Source organism: Heptranchias perlo, chromosome 35 (assembly GCF_035084215.1).
Source record: "Heptranchias perlo isolate sHepPer1 chromosome 35, sHepPer1.hap1, whole genome shotgun sequence".
NCBI classification, from domain to species: domain Eukaryota; kingdom Metazoa; phylum Chordata; class Chondrichthyes; order Hexanchiformes; family Hexanchidae; genus Heptranchias; species Heptranchias perlo.
The window spans coordinates 3,695,583-3,706,953 of NC_090359.1; the positions used below are offsets into that span (position 1 = coordinate 3,695,583).

Genomic DNA, 11,371 nt, shown 5'->3' on the forward strand with positions numbered 1-11,371 from the left:
TAGGGTACGTTGCTTCTTTTGTTCTCTCCCGCGCTTGCGAATATAATGCAACAGGATATCAATATTTAATACATGAAAAAAAATCATTGGTGGCGAAAACATATTGATTCCATCAAATCCTCGCACTCTCACATTCCTGTACTTGATGTTCCGCATTTCAAACCCACCTCTTCTCCCCGCTTTGTCTTCCTTCCATTCACTTTCACGATCTCACGCCCTGAGGTTTGCTCTGCTCCGACCGCCGTTTCAATTGGGCACATGTCCCATTCGCACCAATGTTCATTTGTGCCTTGAAACCAGTGGATAAATTTCGACCTGCGTGACCACCCGACAGATAAGCACCACGAAAGCAGGGCTGGACCCAGGAAAGAAAGACGCCCGACTGTTCACGAAATTTACTTGGGGAATCTTGTGATCCAGGGGATGCTAACTGAAGAACTGGTTTTTGTTTTGATGCTTGTTGGCTCTTTTCTCTAAGCAGTTGAGGTGCGTGAGCGACGGGCAGCGCTGCAGAGCTGCGAATGGCGGATGAAAGGTGAACATTTGGCAAGTTGGGGCGGTGAAGTAAGATCGGAAGTGTTCCGCCTTGATCTCAATAGTTCTGTTGAAACGTGCGATTGAATCGAGTAGAGGATAAATATAAAGAGTGACAGGCCATGAGCGAACGAACATTGAAATTCTCGTGGCGCAGGACGCTGTGTGCGGAAACGGCAGATTTTCGAGCTCGTGTGTAGGAAATTAAAGTGCGATCTTGTGTGTGAGAAGAGCACAAGAAAGTTGTGCTTGAAGCTGCGCCCTTGAGGCAAGTTGCAGGTTGTCAGGAAAACTGCCATGGTGAAAACTCAAAATTGAACCCAGAAACTGCCGGCAACACTCAGCAGGTCAGGCAGCATCTGTGGAGAGATATTCGCTTTACCAGGTCGTCATTGTGCACTTTGATTAATACTAAAGACCTGTACAAGATAAACAGGTTGCATCTCAACCGGGCTGGGACCAATGTCCTCGCAGGGATGTTACTCTTGACTTATCAGCGAGCGATACCGGCCTTTACTGGGCCTCAGATTTTAAAATCTATATTGGTGTAATGCATCCAAAATCTCTGACGATACAAAGCCACGTTGGAAAGTAAGCTGTGAGGAGGACACAAAGTGTCTTCAAAGGGATATAGACAGGTTACGTGAGTGGACAAGAAGGTGAAAGATGGAGTATAATGTGGGGAAATGTGAGGTTATTCACTTTGGTAGGAAGAATAGTAAAACAGAATGTTTTGAAAAGGAGAACAACTATTAAATATTTTTGTTCAGAGAAATTTTGGTGTATTGGTACAAGAAACACAGAAAGTTAACATGTAGCTGCAGCAAGCAATCAGGAAGGCAAATGGAATGTTGTCCTTTATTGGAAGGGGTTGGAGTACAAGAGTAAGGAAGTCATGCTGCAATTGTACAGGGCTTTGGTGAGACCGCAGCTGGAGTACTGTGTACAGTTTTGGTCTCCTTACCAGTGCTGTTAAGAATGGAGTTCCAGGATTTTAACCCAGCGACGAGAAAGGAACGGCGATATATTTCCAAGTCGGGATGGTATGTGACTTGAAGGGGAACGTGCAGGTGGTGTTGCTCCTATGTACCTGCTGCTCTTGTCCTTCTCGATAGTAGAGGTCGCAGGTTTGGGAGTTGCTGTTGAAGAAGCCTTGGCGAGTTGCTGCAGTGCATCCTGTGGATGGTACACACTGCAGCCACTGTGCGCAGGTGGTGAAGGGAGTTAATGTTTCGGGTGGTGGATGGGGTGCCCATCAAGCGGGCTGCGTTGTTCTGTATGGTGTCAAGCTTTTTGAACGTTGAAGGAGCTGCACTCATCCAGGCAAGTGGACAGTATTCCATCACACTCCTGACTTGTGCCTTGTAGATGGTGGAAAGGCTTTGGGGAATCAGGAGGTGTGTCACTCGACGCAGAATACCCAGCCTCTGACCTGCCCTAGCAGCCACAGTTTTATGCGGCTTGTACAGTTCAGTATCTGGTGAATGGTGACCCCCAGGAATATTGATGGTGGAGGATTCGGCAATGGTAATGCCGTTGAATGTCAAGGGGAGGTGGTTAGACTCTCTCTTGTTGGAGAAGGTCATTGCTTGACACTTATAGAATCATAGAATTATAGAAGTTACAACAAGGAAACAGGCCCTTCGGCCCAACATGTCCATGTCGCCCAGTTTATACCACTAAGCTAGTCCCAATTGCCCATATCCCTCTATACTCATCTTACCCATGTAACTGTCCAAATGATTTTTAAAGGACACAATTTTACCCGCATCTACTACTGCCTCTGGCAGCTCGTTCCAGACACTCACCACCCTTTGAGTGAAAAAATTGCCCCTCTGGACCCTTTTGTATCACTCCCCTATCACCTTAAATCTATGCCCCCTAGTTATAGATTCCCCTAACTTTGGGAAAAGATTTTGACTATCTACCTTATCTATGCCCCTCAATATTTTATAGACTTCGATAGGATCACCCCTTAACCTCCTACTCTCCAGGGAAAAAAGTCCCAGTCTATCTAACCTCTCCTTATAAGTCAAACCATCAAGCCCCGGTAGCATCCGAGTAAATCTTTTCTGCACTCTTTCTAGTTTAATAATATCCTTTCTATAATAGGGTGACCAGAACTGTACACAGTATTCCAAGTGTGGCCTTACTAATGTCTTGTACAACTTCAACAAGACATCCCAACTCCTGTATTCAATGTTGTGACCAATGAAACCAAGCATTTCGAATGCCTTCTTCACCACCCTATCCACCTGTGACTCCACTTTCAAGGAGCTATGAACCTGTACTCCGAGATCTCTTCGTTCTATAACTCTCCCCGACGCCCTACCATTAACGGAGTAGGTCCTGGCCCGATTCGATTTACCAAAATGCATCAACTCACATTTATCGAAATTAAACTCCATCTGCCATTCATCGGCCCACTGGCCCAATTTATCAAGATCCCGTTGCAATCCGAGATAACCTTCTTCACTGTCCACAATGCCACCAATCTTGGTGTCATCTGCAAGCTTATAACCATGCCTCCTAAATTCTCATCCAAATCATTAATATAAATAACAGCGGACCAAGCACCGATCCCTGAGGCACACCGCTGGTCACAGGCCTCCAGTTTGAAAAACAACCCTCCGAGTTCAAGCCAATTTTGTATCCAATTGGCTGCCTCACTTTGGATCCCTGAAATGCGAATTGGAGTCGGATTCGAACCCACGCCCCCGCAAAAATTAGCGCTTTAATCTAGCGTTTTAAACCGCTCGAACATGCTACCACCTAGAATTAGCAACCACTTGTCTGGCACGAATGTTACTTGCCACTTACCAGCCCAAGCCTGGATGTTGTCCAGGTCTTGCTGCATGCGGGCACGGACTGTTTCATTATTTGAGGGGTTGCGAATGGAAATGAACATTGTGCAATCATCAGCGAACAACCCCATTTCTGACCTTATAATGGAGGCAAGGTTATTGATGAAGCAGCTGAAGATGGTTGTGTCCAGGACACTGGCCTGAGGAACTCATGCAGCAATGTTCTGGGGCTGCGATGATTGGCCTCCAACAACCGCTATCATCTTGTTCGGTATGACTCCAGCCACTGGAGAGTTTTCCCCATGATTCCCATTGACTTCAATTTTACTCAGGCTCCTTGGTGCCAAACTCGGTCAAATGCTGCCTTGATGTCAAGGCAGTCACGCTCACCTTACCTCTGGAATTCATCTCTTTTTTCCATGTTTGGACCAAGGCTGTAATGAAGTCTGGAGCCGAGTGGTCCTGGCGGAACCCAAACTGAGCATCGGTGAACACGTTATTGGAGAGTAAGTGCCGGGAAAATAAGTTGTGGTTGCACCCAGATTTGGGCTCGGATCGCTAGATTCAGTGTTTAGAGTACTCACATTACATCATGGAATCCGATGATTTCTTCAGCCAGCAGCCACCATTCAAAGACACTTGGCTCTTTTCCCAGCACGGCCATGTCGCTGCATTACTGACCTCTCGAGGCTGTTGCCAACCCTCTCCCATCAGCAAAACTGCAAGCAATGGACAATTCCAAACTGCCATCTTGACCCGGCCCTTTGCCACTCACACGTTCAGCTTCCACTCCTTCTCCTCTGCTAAGCATCGATGCTCAGCCAATCACACAGCTACTAGTCAAACCTGTCTCTTCCATCGTCACTGCTTCTGTTTCACTCTGCTCAGCGCAGCTCCGATTACATCTTGCCGGATAATCTGTGAATAAATATTGCAAGGCACTGATGCATGAAGATTGGCGTAAAACAAAATGTAAACTTTGCCCGAGGACACGATCCAAGCAATTCCTGCATTTCAAGAGACAGTGCTTTGAATTTCGACATGTTTGCTTGCTGAATGCAGATTGCAAAGAAAAAATCAGCAAACATCATTCTTTGGTGCAGTGAAGCGCAGCGTTGCACAAAAAGCAACTTTCTCTTCTGAAGATTTGGGAAAGCAAAAAACAGGCTGAGCTTCTGGACTGATAGAAATGTTACAGAACGGAAAGAGGCCATTCAGCCAATCGAGCCCTGACGGCTCGATGCAAAAGCAATCCAGCCAATCCAACTCCCTCGACCGATCTCAGTCGCCCTGCACATGCTTTCCTTTCAAGTATTTATGCAGTTCCCTTTTGAAAGCCACAATTGAATCTGCCTCCACCACGACCCCTGGCAGTGCATTCCAGGTCCTAACCACTAACTGTATAAAAAAGGTTTTCCCTCATGTCACCTTTGGTTCTTTTGCCAGTCACCTTAAATCTTTCTCCTCTGGTTCTTGATCCTTCTGGCAGAAGGAACAGTTTCTTTCGATCTATTCTGTCAACACCCCTTATGATTTCAAGTAAATCGGTCATTTCTCCTCTCAATCTTCTCTGTTCCAAGAAGAACAAACCCAACATCTCCAGGCTATCCACGTAACTAAAGTCCCTCATCCCTGGATTCATGCTAGTTTATCTTTTCTGCACCCTCTCTAAAACCTTCACATCTTTCGTGAAGTGCGGTGCCCAGAACTGGACCTAATGCTCCAGTTGTGGTCGAACTAGTGTTTTATAAACATTCATCATAGCCTCCTTGCTTTTGTACTCTATGCCTCAAAATATAAAGCCCAGCATCCCATATGATTTGTTGACTGGTTTCTCAACCTACCTCGTCACATTCAACGGTTTGTGCACATATACCCCCAGACCTATCTGTCCATCGACACATTTTAGAATTGTGAGCTTTAGTTTATATTGATTCTCCTCGTTCTTCCTACCGAGATGTATCACCTTGCATTTTTCTGCGATAAATTTCGATATCCTCTTGAAGTCCATCACTATCCTCCTCAATGTTCACTATACTTCCAAAGTTTGCGTCATCTGCAAATTTGGAAATTGTGCCCTGTACACCCAAGTCCAAGTCATTAATACATATCAAATAGGGCAGTGGTGCGAGCACCGACCTGTGGGGAACATTACAGAACACCTCCCTCCAATCCCCAAAAAACCGTTCATCACTCCTCTCTGGTTCCTGTTACTGAGGCAATTTTCGAAAAATGTTGCTATTGCTCCTTTTATCCTTTGGGTAGCAATCTTGATGACAAGGCTTTAAGACGGCACTTTATCAAACGCCTTTTGAAAGTTTACAGACACCACATCAATCGCATTGCCCTCAGCAACCCTCTTCGTTACCTCATCAAAAACTCCATCAAGTTAGTTCAATACGATTTGCCTTCAACAAAAGGCCAAATTAATGCAAGGAGCTCGAACCTCATTGATTGAGGCTGCGAACTTCCCACGAATAGGGATGGGATTCCAGGTGCCTTTTATTTGTTTCCCCAAAAGTTGCAAACGAAAGGGACAAAAGTTGAAGTTCCACCGAGATTTGAACTCGGATCGCTGGATTTGAAGTCCAGAGGGCTCACCGTTACACCATGGAACCCATTCATTAAAACATGGGGCCCCCTTCCCTTCAAAGATACTGGGCTCCTTTATCAGCATCGCCATGGCGCTGCATCATTGACTGCACGAGGCGACTGGCAAGCGTCTGCCTCAGCAAAACTGCAAGCACTGGTCAATCCCAAACTGCCACTTTGGCCTTTTCTCATCCATACTTCCAGCTTCCCCACTTTCCCCTCTGATAAGTAGAGATGCTTAGCCAATCACACAGCTGCTGTCAAATCCATCGCTTCCAACGTTGATGCTTCTGTTTCACACTGCTCAGCGCAGCTCGTCTTGTTGGATAATAAGTGCATCAACATTGCAAGGCACTGATGCATGAAGTTCGGGGTGAAAAGAAAAGAGCTCGATCCTCATTGATGAAAGCTGCGAACTTCCCACCAACAGGAATTAGATTCCAAGTGATTTTTACTTGTTTCCCTTCAATTTGCAAACGAATAGAACAAAATTCGAAGGTTAATCGAGATTTGAATTTGGATCGCTGTAATCCAATTCCAGAATGCTTATTATTGCACTGTGTGAACCAACTGACGACTTCAGCTGGCACCCACCAGTCAAAGACACTTGGCTCTTTTCGAAGCACTGACAAAATGGCACATCACTGACACCTCGAGGCGACCGACAAACCTTTCCCATCATCAAAACTGCAACTTCTTGAAAAGAAAATATAAAGATTGACCGAGGACATGATCCAAGCAATGCCTGCCTTTCCAGAAATCATGCTTTGAATTTTGACATGCTTGATTGCTGAATGCAGATTACAAAGAATTGTTCAGCAAACACCATTCATTGGTGCAGTGAAACTCAGCAGAAAACAAAATACAACTTTCTCTTCTGCTGATTTGGGAAGGCAAAAGTCCGGTTGAGGTTTTGAACTGCAATCGATAGAAGCAACTGGAACCTCATTGATTGAGGCAGCAACTTCCCACCAGCATGGAGTGGATTCCAGCTGCATGTTGTTTTTTCGCCCTGCAGTTGCAAACGAATTGGACAAATACAAATGCGATTTCACCGAAATTAGAACTCGGATCGTTGGATTGCTTACCAGAACACCATGCAACCCATTACGTTAACAGAGGCCGCACACTCCATCCAAAGACATTTGGTTCTTTTCTCAGCACGGCCATATCGTTGCATCACTGACTTCTCGAGGCTGTTGCCAACCCTCTCCCATCAGAAAAACTGCAAGAAATGGAAAATTCCAAACTGCCACTTTGACTCAGCCGTTTCTCATCTCTTCGTTCAGCGAATTATCGATGCTCAGCCAATCACACAGCTACTAGTCAAACCTATCGCTTCCATCGTCACTGCTTCTCTTTCAATCCACTCAGCGCAGCTCCTATTGCAGTCTTGCAGGATAATCTGTGAATAAATATTGCAAGGCACTGATGCATGAAGATTGGCGTTAAACAAAATGTAAACTTTGTGCGAGGACACGATCCAAGCAATGCCTGCATTTCAAGAGACAGTGCTTTGAATTTCCACATTTTGCCTGCTGAATGCAGATTGCAAAGAAATTCAGCAAACACCATTGTTGGTGCAGTGAAGCGCAGCGTTGCACAGAAAGCAACTTTGTCTTCTGAAGATTTAGGAAAGCAAAAGACATGCTGGGCTTATAGACTCATAGAAAGGTTACAGCACGGAAGTAGGCCTTTCGGCCCTTCGAGTCCTGCCAGCTCTATGCAACAGCAATCCAGCCAATCCCACTCCCTCGCCCTATCCACGTAGCCCTCGGCATGTTTTCCGTTTTGAAGTATTTATACAGTTCCCTCTTGAAAGCCACGATTGAATCTGCCTCCACCACGACCCCTGGCATTGCATTGCATTTCCTAACCACTCACTGTGCAGGAAAGGATTTTCCTCAAGTCATCTTTGGTCATTTTGCCAGTCGCCTTAAATCTATGTCCTCTGGTTCTTGACCTTTCCGCCAATAGGAACAGTTTGTCTCCACCCATTCTGTCAATACCCCTCATGAGTTTAAATACCTCTATCAAATCTCCTCTCAATCTTCTCTGTTACAAGAAAAACAACCCCAGCTTCTCCAGTCAATCTACGGAACTAAAGTCCCTCATCCCTGGAATCATTCTTGTTCGTCCTTTCTCCACCCTCTCTTAGGCCTTCAAATTTTTCCAAAAGTGCGGTGTCCAGATCTGGAGACAATACTCCAGTTGTGGTCGAACTAATGTTTTATAAAGGTTCATTATGAATTCCGTGCTATCGTGCTCTATGCCTCCAATTATAAAGCCCAGGATCCCGCATGTTTTTTGAACCACATTGTCAACCTGCCTCGCAACATTCAACGAATTGTGCACATCTTCCCCAGATCTCTCTGTTCCTGTACCCCTTTTCGAATTGAGCCCAATTATTTATATCGATTCTCCTCGTTCTTCCTACCGAGATGTATCACCTTGCATTTTTCTGCGTTAAATTTCGATATCCTCTTGAAGTCCATTACTATCCTCCTCACTGTTCACGATACTTCCAAGTTTTGCGTCATCTGCAAATTTGGAAATTGTGCCCTGTACACCCAAGTCCAATTCATGAATAAATATCAAAAAGGGCAGTGTTGCGAGCACCGACCGATGCCGAAAATTAATGTACCCCTCCCTCCAATCCGAAAAACAACCGTTCATCACTCCTTCCTGGTTCCTGTGACTGAGGCAATTTTGTATCCATATTGCTACTGCTCCTTTTATTCTATGGGTATCAATCTTGATGACAAGGCTATCATAAGGCACTTTATTAATTGCCTGTTGAAAGTTTACATACACCACACCAATCGCATTGACCTCAGCATCCATCTCCGTTACCTCATCAAAAACTCTATCAAGTTAGTTCAATGCGATTTGCCTTTAACAAAAGCCCAAATTTATACAAGGAGCTCGAACCTCATTGATTGAGGCTCCGAACTTCCTCCGAACAGGGATGGGATTCCAGGTGACTTTTATTTGTTTCCCCAAAAGTTACAAACGAAAGGGACAAAAGTTGAGGTTCCACCGAGATTTGAACTCGGATCGCTGGATTCAAAGCCCAGAGTGCTCACCATTACACCATGGAACCCATTCATTAAAACATGTGGCCCGCTTCCCTTCAAGGATACTGGGCTCCATTATCAGCATCGCCATGGCGCTGCATCATTGATTGCACGAGGCGACTGGCAACCGTCTGCCATCAGCAAAACTACAAGCACTGGTCAATCCTACCCTGCCACTTTGGCCTTTTCTCATCCATACTTCCAGCTTCCCCACTTTCCCCTCTGATAAGTAGAGATGCTCAGCCAATCGCACAGCTGCTGTCAAATCCATCGCTTCCCTCGTTGATGCTTCTTTTCACACTGCTCAGCGCAGCTCGTCTTGTTGGATAATCAGTGCATAAACATTGCAAGGCACTGATGCATGAAGTTCGGGGTGAAAAGAAAAGAGCTCGATCCTCACTGATTAAAGCTGCGAACTCCCCACCAACAGGGATTAGATTCCAAGTGATTTTAACTTGTTTGCCCTCAATTTGCAAACGAAAAGGACAAAATTCGAAGGTTGATCGAGATTTGAATTTGGATCGCTGGAATCCAAGTCCAGAATGCTTATTATTGCACTTTGTGAACCAACTGATTACTTCAGCTGGCACCCACCAGTCAAAGACATTTGGCTGTTTTATTAGCACTGCCATAATGCCACATCACTGACACCTCGAGGCTACCGTCAAAACTCTCCCATCATCAAAACTGCAACATCTTGACAAGAAAATGTCAACATTGCCCGAGGACATGATCCAAGCAATTCTTGCCTTTCAAGAAACAATGCTTTGAATTTCTACATGCTTGATTGCTGAATGCAGATTACAAAGAAAAGTTCTGCAAACACCATTCTCTGGTGCAGTGAAACTCAGCATTAAACAAAATACAGCTTTCTCTTCTGTTGATTTGGGAAAGCTAAAGTCCGGTTGAGCTGATGAACTGAAACCGATGGAAGCAACTGGAACCTCATTGATTGAAAGCGACTTCCCACCAGCAGGGAGTGGATTCCCGCTGCATTTTGTTTTTTTGCCCTTCAGTTGCAAACGAATGGGACAAAAACAAATCAGGTTCCACCGAGATTCGAACTCGGATCGCTAGATTCAGAGTCCAGAGTGCTCACCATTACACCATGGAACCCATTTGTTAATAAACGCCGCACCCTCCATCAAAAGATATTTGGCTCTTTTCTAAGCACGGCCACGTCGCTGCATCACTGACTTCTCGCGGCTGTTGCCACACCGCTCCCATCAGCAAAACTGCAAGAACTTGACAATTCCAAACTGCCACTTTGACTTGACCCTTTCTCATCTCTTCCTTCAGCTTCCACCCTTTTCCTTCTGCTTAGTATCAATGTTCAGCTAATCACACAGTAGCTAGTCAAACATAACGCTTCTCTCGTCACTGCTTCTCTTTCAATCTGCTCAGCGCAGCTCCTATTGCAGTCTTGCCGGATAATCTGTGAATAAATATTGCAAGGCACTGATGCATGAAGATTGGCGTAAAACAAAATGTAAACTTTGTGCGAGGGCACGATCCAAGCAATGCCTGCATTTCAAGAGACAGTGCTTTGAATTTCTGCATGTTTGCCTGCTGAATGCAGAATGCAAAGAATAATTCAGCAAACACCATTTTTGGTGCAGTGAAGCGCAGCGTTGCACATAAAGCTACTTTGTCTTCTGAAGATTTAGGAAAGCAAAAGACATGCTGAGCTTATAGACTCATAGAAAGGTTACAGCACGGAAGTAGGCCTTTCGGCCCTTCGAGTCCTGCCAGCTCCATGAAAAGCAATCCAGCCAATCCCACTCCCTCGCCCTCTCCCCGTAGCCCTCGGCATGTTTTCCTTTAAAGTATTTTTCAGTTCCCTCTTGAAAGCCACGATTGAATCTGCCTCCACCACGACCCCTGGCAGTGCATTGCATTTCCTAACCACTCACTGTGTAAAAACGGTTTTTCCTCAAGTCACTTTTGATTCTTTTGCCAGTCACCTTAAATCTATGTCCTCTGGTTCTTGACCTTTCCGCCAAAAGGAACAGTTTGTCTCCATTTATTCTGTCAATACCCCTCATGTGTTTAAATAGCTCTATCAAATCTCCTCTCAATCTTCTCTGTTCCAAGAAGAACATCCCCAGCTTCTCCAGTCTATCCACTTAACTAAATTCCCTCATCCCTGGAATCATTCTCGTTCATCTTTTCTGCACCCTCTCTTAGACCTTCGCATTTTTCCTAAAGTGCGGTGCCCAGATCTGGACACAATACTCCAGTTGTGGTCGAACTAATGTTATATAAAGGATCATCATGAATTCCGTGCATTAGTGTTCTATGCCTGTATTTATAAAACCCAGGATCCCGTATGCTTTTTGAACCGCATTCTCAACCAGCCTCGCT

At 45.2% G+C, this 11,371-nt stretch overlaps 2 non-coding genes across 2 annotated transcripts; both read right to left on the bottom strand.

Moving 5' to 3' along the window:
* Positions 1-8,961: 8,961 nt before the first annotated feature.
* Positions 8,962-9,033, bottom strand: trnaq-uug (transfer RNA glutamine (anticodon UUG)). The gene has a single exon. It is a non-coding gene; the product is annotated as a tRNA-Gln (tRNA).
* Positions 9,034-10,051: 1,018 nt separating this feature from the next.
* On the bottom strand, positions 10,052-10,123 carry trnaq-cug (transfer RNA glutamine (anticodon CUG)). The gene has a single exon. It is a non-coding gene; the product is annotated as a tRNA-Gln (tRNA).
* Positions 10,124-11,371: the final 1,248 nt, after the last annotated feature.